Source organism: Danio rerio, chromosome 1 (genome assembly GCF_049306965.1).
Source record: "Danio rerio strain Tuebingen ecotype United States chromosome 1, GRCz12tu, whole genome shotgun sequence".
Lineage (NCBI taxonomy): Eukaryota > Metazoa > Chordata > Actinopteri > Cypriniformes > Danionidae > Danio > Danio rerio.
The window spans coordinates 27999901-28012500 of record NC_133176.1 but is presented as its reverse complement, the minus strand read 5'-3'; the positions used below and the strand labels follow the sequence as shown (position 1 = coordinate 28012500).

Genomic DNA, 12600 nt, shown 5'->3' with positions numbered 1-12600 from the left:
GCTGCATTTTTTCTTTCCTGTGCACTCTTTGTTCATCCCCAATGACATTTCAAATCCTCTTTGTGAGAGAGGATTTGAAGAGAGGTAGATTACTTCAAAAGCTGGGCAGATATACACTTCTGTTTGTAATTTCACCCACAGCTTGGTCCCCTCTGAAGAGTCCGGGCTATGTTGAACCTGCCATTGTCCTTTGTTGCTAATAGAAGACAGATGGGTCTGTGCTCTAACATTTTGCAGTCACTTGAAGTCTTTGTGCTCTCGTTCACTCCAAATGGCCTTTGTATGACCTGCAACTTATGATTATGTTAAAGTAAAAATTTTTTGTCATTATTACTGGTGCCAAATTGGTGAAATGTATCTAAGTTCATTGCAATTTTTGAGTGCTTAAACATACTTTACATAATCAAGCTGACCTAAAAAAAAATTAGCAACCTATAAATGTTAAAATTAGACTTTGTTTTGTAAAAATGTGTGGTGCCAAATTGACAAACTGTATTAGAAAGACATATTAATAAAGGATTGCTAAATTCAGTTCATAATTTTTTTTGATAAAATCAGAAACATTTATCAACATATATCTAGCTGAACATAAAATTAGATTTGTTTTTATTTCTGAATTTCTCACAGCATATTTATTTACATTTTAGAAATAGAAGACGTGCAGTTAATGGGGCTATGTTTGAAATTTGTAATCTCTTAATAGCTTTCTTTTATTACCAGTGTTTGAAGAGCTTTAAACTTTAGACCTTCCCCAAAACAAGTCCGTGGACTTTGTATGTTTGTAAGTTAAGGACTGATGACATTTTTTGACAAGAAAATCTAAAGGATGTGCTGTTTATGTGTGTTTCAGAGAGCCTTTGTCTGTTTTCATGAAACATGAAATGCTTATGCATTGTTAAAGTAATGCAGCAGCTCTTTATTGCAATGTTTCATGCAAAGAAAAGGAGTTATTTAAACTATAGCCAGATCTGTGTATAAGCAAAGTCTGCATTTTAACACATTTTATTATCAAACTGTCTTAATAGTATAAATTTGATTACCTGTCAAAACAAGTGCAAATCTTGTTCATATTATTATGATCAAATGTTTTTTTATTTTTATTTTTTATTTTTTTACGGCTGTGTTCCTTATTCATTTTCTTGTTTGTTTATTTAGTAATTAGTGGAAAGAGTGCAGCACTTATTTGCATATTCATCTAATCATCACTTCTAACGAACGTCCATACGGCAAATCAAAATATGAGTCTTCTTTTTTTGTTACAATAGTTTAGTTATTGCTAAAACAAGGGTTAACAGATAGAATTAAATGTTTTGGAAGATTGTTTGTGCTGGTGTTAGTCAGTCCCAACTTAAATTCTGGCTAGGCGCATGCTCAACTAGGAGCTAATAAACAAAAGATTGAGCTGTAGTACTCTATTTGGTTATCTTTCCTTCCCTGTTGTGGTTTAAGAGTGTTTGATAATTAACCCAGCATAGGTTGTAACTGACAGTAGAAGTCTAGCTGTACCGGTGTGAACCTACTGACCCTTTTGGTTCAGATGCAAACACTGACAGGAGGCACAGTAAATGCAGGCAGAGATTACTACAGTGTGATTCACGTGTAATTGAGCACATTATGCCATACAACACCCTGCTTTTCCCAAAATTAACTTTCAAAATACCTCCATTATACATTTCTCCCAGCTTCTTTCTTTCTCCTCTTATTCCCGCTGCTTCAACTCCATGTCTTTGTGTCTGCACCAGTCAATATATCTGGCTAATTTGATGAACTGTGCTCAGCGCAAAGCAAAAATTTTTTTCAGAGAGTGTGGTAGCCATGGTGATCATTATATTGGTTCTGCATAGCCATCTGCCCTAAACATTAACCGAGCATGACTGACTGACACAGAGAGAGAAAATGTGAAAGAGTGAACGCATGTGCTGAGCACATTGATTCTGTTGTGATCGAATCTTTTTTATAGGTATGTGACAGAGTTTTATTCACTACCATCACATACTACCAAATCTCATCTTCCAGATCTTCCATTTTAGAGGTTGAGGCCTTTAATTGCCCTTAAAGCTACAAAGCAAAGCTGAAATATATTATTTGCCCATGGCAACATTTTAATAAAACTAAAACATAACACAAACATAAATGCAGTTCATGGCATTTTCCAGCTGATAAAAAAAACAGAGACAGTAAAATGGCATATCTTTTCCCCTTTTCGCACAAATTATGATTACACGGTAGAATATCATTACATTATTATTACACGTCTGAAATAATGGTTCTGACTGGTCACTTGCTACATTTCAAGGTATGTTATTCCAAGATAACAACCACTGAATTTAATAACATCAATATAATCTTTACTGTGAGGGAATAAATATGTTCATGTTAATAAATATATGCTTGTCTGTCAGACTGCTGTTTTTAACTGTTTAGCGCCTTCTTGTGACTGAGTAATATGGAAGTTAGTTTATGCAACAATCAGCTGTTTTCATTTCTATCAGAATTGCCTTTACATAATTAATAGACTATTACGACTTAGAACAATGTTTTGGGTCCATTTTGTAAATTTTTTTTTATTGGCAAATAGCCATGTAATAGGTGGAATAAAGTATGTCCTGGTGATAATTGTGTCAGCCTGCCAATGAATCTGTTGGCCTTAAATTAAAAAATTGCCTCTCACAACAGACAGACAGACAGACAGACAGACAGACAGACAGACAGACAGACCGATCGATCGATCGATCGATCGATCGATCGATAGATAGATAGATAGATAGATAGATAGATAGATAGATAGTATTGGTGAATAATCAAAAGCTTTAACTGCTTTCATAGTTTCAGAGTGCCTAATAAACACACTACTATGTAATCTTCTAACATGAGGATTTTTTTTCAAGTTTGGAGTGAAAGCATGTTATTATATGTGGTCATTTTACATAAAGCATTTACTAAACATAGTTTATTGAGATGCTATGCAAACAGTTGTCATTTCTAAAATATCTAAAACATTTTTAAAACATTTAAGTTTTGTTCAGCAATGTTTAAACTGCACAGTAATTTTATTTTAGATGGGATTGCAAATATTTATTCTCCATTTGATATTGTTTCATCTTGAAATTAATATTTTTTGTTATGAATAATTTATACAAGACATTAAATGTCATTTATAAGGGATTTAAAAAGCATAGTTCTCACTTTAGATCATGTTTTAATAAAGAATTTATTAACATAAAAAGTACCCATAACAACATGTGCTTGAAAACCACCAACTATACTCTTAAATAACTGGTTCGTAAATAATCCAATACATGGTTTAGTAATGAAAAATAAATCCTTAACAAAGTGTGAAAATGCAATCATTAAGCACATTATAAATGGGCTTGTCACGGATTCAGTATTTGTAGCTGTAGTTATAAACTGCTTACTATGTCTGTTAAGGTAGAATTGAATTCTTAACAAATGATTAATGACCTATTTGCTTTAATGCTTGACAAATGATTTATAGTGTGAAGTTGTTATAAAGTTTTACCCATTTTTTTATACATTTTTTATTGCTTTTCCACATGAGAGGCCATACAAAATCCCCAGACATCATTTACAATAGAACAAAAAGTAACTTTTTAACCCGTGTTACCCTATTGTTTTAATCTGATACCACATAAGTATAAACAGAGTTTAATGCTTGCATTAGATCTACTTTTATATGTATGGACTTTTCATTGTAAAAAAGGGTAAATTACATTTTAGGACTCGATCGGCAAGTGTCTAGCATACTCATAGCAGCTCTGTGGGGCCCGCAAATCATGGCGACGAGAGTGGATGTTAAGCAAGAGAACAGAATCAACAGATTCCGAGAGGCACATTGATGTTCTAGCCAAGCATTACAGTTGTTGGGTTAAATTTATAGAGCAATAAAGATATCTCAAGTGCAAATCCTCCTCTCTCATAGATGTTTCTAACTTGCATTGTCAATTTTTTTTTTTAATCTGTTTTATTATTTTCAGTAAAGTTGCTTCTGACCATAACATCTCCACACTAAAGGTGATAAGAGATGTGTTTAAGGGATTATATACTATCTTTATTTAATTTCTTAGGTAAGGTGAGATCTCCACTTAAGTTTCATACTTGGAGGGAAAATGTGCTTTATGCGTTATAAAGCTTGAAGCATTAGAATCAGTACTCAGTATCAGCTGTTCACCATGACAGGGACTTGGTATTCGTATCGGCTGGAAAAAAAATCCTGATTGGAGCATCCCTACTGTCGTGGTATATGTTAGTCTACAGTATGCAATATTTTTACAGTATTTAATTTTTTTCCACAATCAGCTATTTGACATCCAAAGTTTCTGAGAAAACTAAACATAACTCAGCACCACACTTCAGACTTTCATTTTGAAATGTCAATGTATTATCATTTTTGCTAAAATATTGCCATAGGCATATATTTGTAATGCATTTTGTTTGTTTGATTCATGGTATGAAGAATTTAATTCAAAGAGATAAGAGATATGACTGAGTTATGCTGGTGGCCAGCCATATTTATCTGTCTACTATCAAATATTTAGCACTGAACCGGAAAGCTCTCACTTTCTTCATATTTCATATCTGAATGAGTAGACACAGGATGAAAAAGCCCTTCTGATGTTGCACTTTACATAAGTATTTGGCAAATAAAATATGCAGTTTAAATCACTGGAAGTGCCTATTATGGCCAAATAATAGACAAAATAATATTTGATTTACACAGACTTTCTCAAAAATTGTGCCCGGTTTGTAAGAATGAAGACTGTAACTGCATTCACGCTTGATCGAGGGCGTGTCTGAAGTTGGAGCTGATGCGATCATCTTAGCAGCCTCAGCCAATGAAATTAGTCTGCATTCGGCTACTGTCTGAGCTGGGGTATTTGCATAAAGCGATCCAATTGGCTGATGCTTTCGTTGGCGCTTGAAAAGTTGAGAAATTTCTAACTTATTCAGCGAGCAATGCCACTGAAGCGGTGCAGAAGGTCCTACAATGCAGTTCGGCAATGCCTGACGTCACCCATTCAAAGTGAATGGGAAGTGTTGATGCTGATGCCCTGTGTGAATGGGATGTAAGAATGTCTTCATCTCCATTATCATATTGTATGTTTACGTCTACATAGAATTTACGCTGAAAGTACATCTGTCCTATGATAGAGTAATTATAACTAATTTTTTCATTATAGTTATACAAATCAGCTTATTCACAACTACCAATTTAGCAGGAGCATTGCTTCAAATGCTAAGCCAACATTTCCAATCAAGTTTTGTTGATTGGTGCAACAACTTAAAAGTAAAAAAGTTATAGCCAATCCCTGAAACCTGCAAGGTCAGTAGGTTATATTAATTGTATCAAGTTATTTTATTTATGCATCATGGTATGCTAATGGTTTGCATCCACATAGTCAAGGCACTGGAGAACTGAGCCAACAACTGCATTTGTTTGGGTATAGTTTAGGGCTGCATGATAAATCGACATAAAACTGCACTCGTGATTCAGCAAAATCTGCAATTAGCAAGTACATCTTGCCAGAAAAGCAGTAGTACATCTCCTCCAAAGGCAAAAGGGCACTCTCTAGTTGTGTGTAAACACGGAAGATGCTCTAAAATAACTCCTACTGGTTAGTGAATAAACAGAAGATTTAACTCTTTCATTGCTTCAACATGACTAATAAACAAAATTACGACAACACATGGTTTATCTAAGTTTTTCTTATTATAATTTTCCTGATATTAATGTATTTAAGAATGGAATGCCTGTCAATGCTTAGAATACCATGAAATATGTTGTGTACTTTTATTTTCAAACATACAACTGAAGTTATGAAGTGAATTTATAGTAAAAACATGTCATTATATGTGATTTTCCACAAGCTTTTTGATGTAGCAGTATTTACTTTGGGCCACAGTTCACAGAGAAGCTACACAAACAGCTGCCATTATAGCAGCATGATAATCTGTGGATTGATTATTTCATGATTATATCGCATGTGATTCAATTGTGTAGCTAGATTGTGTAGTAAATGCTTCTCCATCTGAACACACATGCTGGAAATTTACTGCTGATTACAGGACCGGCTTTACTAACACAGAACAATAATATTCTATTTGTTGTACAGCCCTTGGTAAGTTTACTACTGTATTCATTTATTTATTTATGTTCATACAGTAATGTGATGTATAGACATTGTCTATACAGTAATGTTGTACAGTAGTCTAGAATGGAGGGAATGCATGGCAGCCATAGTGTACCAGATCGGCCTCCACACACCAATCCAACATTCAGTAGAGATGAGACAGAAAGTCTACATTTTAAAAAATATGTAGCAAATCTTGATGATGGCAAAATATGCTACCCAGCAGATTGTTTTACCAATGTTATTTTGAGATGCACTGGTGTGATGTGAGCCATAATATTACCTAAACTCTAACCCCAACCTAGAACCAGGGTTGGGTAAAAATACATTGAAATGTATATAAAATAAAATACCAAATATCTTAATTTTAGGTGTATCAAAATAAACTACAAAATACAACAGCCACAAAATGTATTAAAATTAAAATTAAATATTAAAAATACTACAAAATACTTTTACAAAGGAGCATGACATTTCTTCAAATCTATTCTTCGCATCAATGACCTATTTGATGATTTCCATTTCAAGTAAACAATGCTTGATAGCAAATGTGTGCCATCATCTCTGTACAGTGATTATTCATACTTTTAATAATTTAAAAAGGTGTTAAATAAAGAGTTTTTTTTTTTTTTTTTTCGCAGAATTTTTCTGAAATCTTTTTGTTTTTGTTTTGGATTCCTCAATACTCTATGTAAAAACTGTACTAGGAGTTTTGATTATTAAATATTCGTGATGGCGATGCAGTGCTTTCGCCTCACAGCAAGACGGTCGCTGGTTCGAGCCTCGGCTGGGTCAGTTGCCATTTTTGTGTAGAGTTTGCATGTTCTACCTGCGTTTGCGTGGGTTTCCTCCGGGTGCTCCAGTTTCCCCTACAAGTCCAAAGACATGTGGTACAGGTGAATTGGGTAGGCTAAATTGTCCGTAGTGTATGAGTGTGCAGTGATGTTTCCCAGAGATGGGTTGCAGCTGGAAGAGCATTCGCTGTGTAAAACATTTGCTGGATAAGTTGCCGGTTCATTCCGCTGTGGCGACCCCGGAATAATAAAGGGACTAAGCCGAAAAGAAAATGAATAAATATTTGTGACATTTTAAGGCATTTTACATATTTCCTCTTCATTAACTATATAGGACACCTACTGGCATTTGAAACAGCCAATGAAGTATTATAGTATTTCAGTACTATATTTCATAAACCCCATCAAATACAAATGACAAAATACTATTTTGTATTAAAATACGTATTTAAAATACATTTATCATAAATACTGCCCATCACTATCTTGAACCATTCAATTCTAGTGTCGGAAGCACAACATGATGGGTAGTTTAAATGATCACAACGTCGTTCTGTGTACGACAGGTGATTAGGAGTCTATGATTATTTGAGGTTTAAGATTTGACATGATAGATCATCATCACTTTGTTGGTGCAAATAACAGTGTGTCGGGTGATTTCGGGTGAAAAAATGGTTTCCACAAGTCGCAATCTTTTGTCCTTTTTTTTTGTACCTGCATTGTTTTAGTGGTATTATCCATAAACATGTACTGCAAAAAGGTTTATGTACACTTACTAGCTTAAAGGCCTGCTTGACACTGCTCTAAATATTGTTGAAAACAGACAAATTCAAAATGACTTTGTTTATACCTGTATTTAGCGCTTTCAGCAGCATGTCCCACAGTGTTTAAGAATTAGGTCAGTAGGCAGAGAGGAGGCCTTTAGTGGCTGTTCAAACACATTCAACCTCATGAGTGCTTGCACAATGAAAACAGTCCGGCCAAATGTATTTTTGAATGCCTCTAGAAGGGGTGAAAAGTGGACAAGTTCAAAATGATTCACACCTCGTTTACACCTTTATTTAGTGTTGTCCGTTTGTGGTTTTATCATTATTATTTTAATAATATTGTTTTGTTTGGTTTTAAAAACACTCTAAGAGAACGTGTTTTACATTTAATGTTTGCTAGGAATATCTTGACTACATTGAATCACTCTCTGCCTGACCCAAATTTCATTCGATAAGATTCAGATCAACCTCCTGGTCATCTTTCACCTCTAGAAATGGATTGTAATGTCATGCAAGGCTTATGGGTAGTTTACAGTCTTGAATAACATTGAGATCCAGCTGTCTCTGTTGTAAATCTGCTGTCAGCAAGGTTACTTTAGGTTTACTAACCAATGGTGATACACTCCTGATACACTTAGTTCTCTTCTTTTCACAATATCATTGTTTTGAAAATGACCTTGTGAAGATGTAGGTAAAAAAATATCCGTATATATTTCGGTCAGATATTACAATATTAGTTACACCATATTAGTTTATGTGTTTTCTGACATTAACTATAGTATAAACAATACTTGTGAAGCATTTGAATCTTAGTTAATATACTGACTCATGCTTTTTTATACTCTTGTTACAGAGTTGTTATTTATGCGAGTTAACATGAAGTAACAATGAACAACTGCATATTCATTAACTAATGTTAGCAAGCATGAAGTAATACTGTAATAAATGTATTGTTCATCGCTTGTTCATGTTAGTAAATGATATTAACTAACAATAACTAATACAACCTTACTGTAAAGTGTAACCTAGGTTTCATTTGTGCTGCAATGAGTGCATTGAGGCCATTTTGCTTGTGAGTAGCCTGGTTGTGATTAGTGTGTCTGCTGGTATTGGATGTGTGCACACAAACGCTTGTGGACTTTCTCTCTCTCTCTCTCTCTCTCTCTCTCTCTCTCTCTCTCTCTCTCTCTCTCTCTCTCTCTCATACGCACACACATACACACACAGCAGGTTTCACAGACATATGCATCAACTCTTTTCTTAGTTGTCTTATTTCTGAGAAATTCATAGGTAAAAATTCCCCACAACCCCAAAATGACACCACAATTTCTTTTTTAAATTAACACGTGGCACATGATCTTTTTTTTCGGAATCTTTGATCATCAAGGGGGAAACCCATCACCCGCTTGAACTGGAAAAAGAACTTTTTAAAACCACATTTATAAATGCATCATCATGCCAGTGACCTCACAGGAAATCAAGGTTTTTCTAAAAAGTGCAAAACAAATAATGGCTTTATTTTAAAAACTAAGCAAGTGAACAAGTACTGTAGTTTTAATTTTTTTGTTATTTGCTGAGTTTACAAAGATATTCCGCCGATTTCTCTTTAGAGTTCTAAAAACTTGACAGTACAGTGCCAGCCATGTGCCGCGAGTTTAATTTAGATAAAGTCTTTTAAATGCAGACGTTCTGGAGAGGATCTAAATTGGTGTGGTCAATGTGCTGGCTTTCCAATGAGTTCCTTCGTCCGTGTAAGTATGCTTCTCTACCTAACCGTGTGACTGGGTTGTGAGGTAGTGTTTGTAAACAGAGCGAGCATGTGCGCTTACGCACGTGGAGTTCACTCTTCATTTGATGCCCTTGTAAATTCAGTCCAAGATTAAATCGCTGCAACAATACATACACTAATACCTCCTCAGTTTGCGGCGTAGCTAACATCAAACATTTACCGACTTTAATACTTTAAACCATGAGACAAAGATATGGCGTTATTATCTAGCTTTAGCAATAATTTGCACTTAAAGATTTGCAAAACGGCAGGTAAGGGCAAAACAAGTTATAAAGTAAATTGCCATGCTTTAGTAAGTTATTATATTTAAAAAAAATAATGTTCCTTGTACAGTTTGGTGAATGGCTAAAGTCAAACATTTACTAGCTTATTTAAAGATGAGACAAAGACATGGCTTAATTATAGTGACTTATTACTCTTACTAAATAAAGTGAAATAGTTACTATGCAGTATTAAGTTATGAAGTAAAAGACTGTTGTGGGCCAAGTGTTGTAATAAGTTATATAAATTATATGCTATTTTTATGAAAAACTAAAAACTGTTATTTATCTATTCATATCAACATAAATATTTTTTACTCACAATTTGTAAAATATAATTATATAATATAATTATAATTTATAAAAAACAAATCACGTGAACTATTTTATCATTGAAAAAGTATTTACAAAATATTCAAACATGTTCTTTGGTTGGATTGGAAGTTTATACAGTATAAAGGACACTGCACTTGACTCTTTCCGGGTTCCTTCATTGTTGTTTGTGTTAGCATTCGCACCACCTTTCTGTTGTGTTTATTGACAACACTCAATAAAGCATCCCCTTGCAGGCATGGGTTAACTTCCACACTTCTCAACAGAATGTCAGAATACACAACCTAAATACACAAAATAAGGGCACAGGACTTTTATCTGTATTATGATGCAAATTCTAATAGGGCTGTTAAAATCAGTTAAGCAAAGGTGGCGTTTGCAATTCATTAGCACTGATAAAAGAGTGCTGTTGTTGTCTTTTGTAACAGTTGGCTTAAGCTAATACATTTGATTGCTGCATGTCAAAAGCAACAGTGATGACAAAAATGTATCTGAAAAATGCAGACTTCATTATATACAGCTTAATATTGACTTTATTAAATCAACGGCCAAATTTTAATTTAATGTCAAACATGCAAATGTTCCAGGCAACTATGACCCACCATGGACTCTGAATATAGTAACACTTTAACTTAATCAGTGTATTAATTAACAGTGAAAAGTAACATTTTACACTTTTTGTTAAAAATACATTTATAGTTCAATAAAAATCATTGACTTTTGATTTTAATAATTAATACATTTCACATTTAAATATGATTAATAAATGTTTTTTTTCAAGTATTTAACAGTAGACTTAAAATTCTGAACAAATTGAACCAAGTTGGTACAGCAAAAAAACACTTAACATTTAAGAAACAAACAAAATAATGGTTTTGGTGTACAAATTAAAGTGGATATACTATTAATGTCAGTCAAGGCAAAAATTCCTCTCTCCAGTGGCCCTCATCTAATGGTGTTATGGGGTTGGGTTTCAGTTCTTTTTAAGCTTCTGACCTTGTGGGCTTCCACCACTCTGGTCTTCTGCTTTTTTTTTTTTTTTTTTGCTAGCCTTTGTGTCTGCTTGTCATTCACTGATGAATGCAACGAAAGCAAGGAGCTCTAATATTCCTGGTCAAACTCCCACATTGACTTAATGCTCATAACAATTGAAAGAGAAATTTAAAAAATAAGAATAATGTCATTGTAAACCTTTACCAATTTAAAGAAAGGTGTTTTGTTCTGTGAATAAATATTAAAGCAAACTTATTTTCACCTCCTTTTTTTTGTAACTGCACAATACAGATGCCGGTGGAGACTGAAGAGATAAGATAATTTTGTTAGCAGTGTGACTGTTTAGTCTTGCTTCCAGCACACAAGATGCATTGAGAAATAATGCCTGAAGAAGAATTGGCCAACAGCCTCACAAAGATCACTATTTTTTTCAGAGCAGGCACATTCCTAAAGCTGTCTACCGCACATTATCTTAGATAAAAAAAAACAACAACAAAACAAACGAGATTTAAATGCTTAAAATACTGTTGGTTGCTGTGAGCCAACACACACAAAAAAAGAAACAGGGAGGGAGAAAGAGAGCCAGAAAATGTCAGCCATGTTGGTGAAGCTTTATCTAATATCCTTTCATTATTATGTCAACTCACGGTTTTTAAAAAGACAGTACAATGCCAACCAAGAGATGGAAGCCATTAAAAAGACCCCAAGGGCCAGAGGGAAAAGAGCACGAACAGAAAAATACTCTCTCACCTTGTTTCAAGTCCCTCCACTTTGTAGAATTCCAACAAACCGTCTAGGTCTCCTCTTAAACAAATCCTAAAGGGCAGCCATCTTGCTTCCTTCTGTTCAGTCTATGAAACAGACTACCTCCATATCAATATTCATGGGCTGGTCTGACGTCTGCTTTCATCATCAGCAGCAGAAGCCCTGCGTTGCTGTTGGCTTTCAAAGCGCGTCCAGACGCAGCCCGTAAACACACGCTTACTCTTGTATGTGCTTGTAAAGGCAGAACAGAGTGAGACAGTCCAGTGTGCAAGTGTGTACATAACAGAGGAACTCAGCCTGCTTTGCCGGCAAGCTGAAGTAATTGCAAAACCACTTTCCTGCTGGGTCCTCTCCACACAAAGAAACTGGGTTTCTTTGCTTCCCCCTCCTTTTTTGCTCTCTCTCTCTCTCTCTTTTTTTTTTCCAGCCGCACACAATAGTGCACACTTTACTGGCTGCCCTGAAGCACCGAACTGGATTGCACAGTCCATGTCTTCGGTGACCAATGGAAATCAAAAACTTACTCACGTCATACTTATTAATTCTGAAACCTTTCTGTTAGTCTTTCTCTTGATCATAGATCAGATCAGTGCCTTTCCTTTTGCAAAGCCTTGATGAGCTTGGGCTTATTTTAGCACATAGTGGTTTGGGGCTGTTTTTAGACCAGATAGACAACACTTGAAAACTCTGAAGAGTCCATTTTTCTCTGATACGTAGGAGCAGAACAACCCTGTTAAATTTGTCACTGAG

At 34.8% G+C, this 12600-nt stretch overlaps 1 protein-coding gene across 1 annotated transcript in view; it reads right to left on the bottom strand.

The window, feature by feature from the left end:
- The window catches only part of tet2 (tet methylcytosine dioxygenase 2), a 29167-nt gene extending 16950 nt beyond the window's left edge, over positions 1-12217 (bottom strand). Inside the window, exon 1 of the mRNA XM_005159903.6 lies at positions 11836-12217. The gene's annotated coding sequence lies outside the window, so the exon portion shown is untranslated. The remainder of the gene's footprint in view (positions 1-11835) is intronic.
- Positions 12218-12600: the final 383 nt, after the last annotated feature.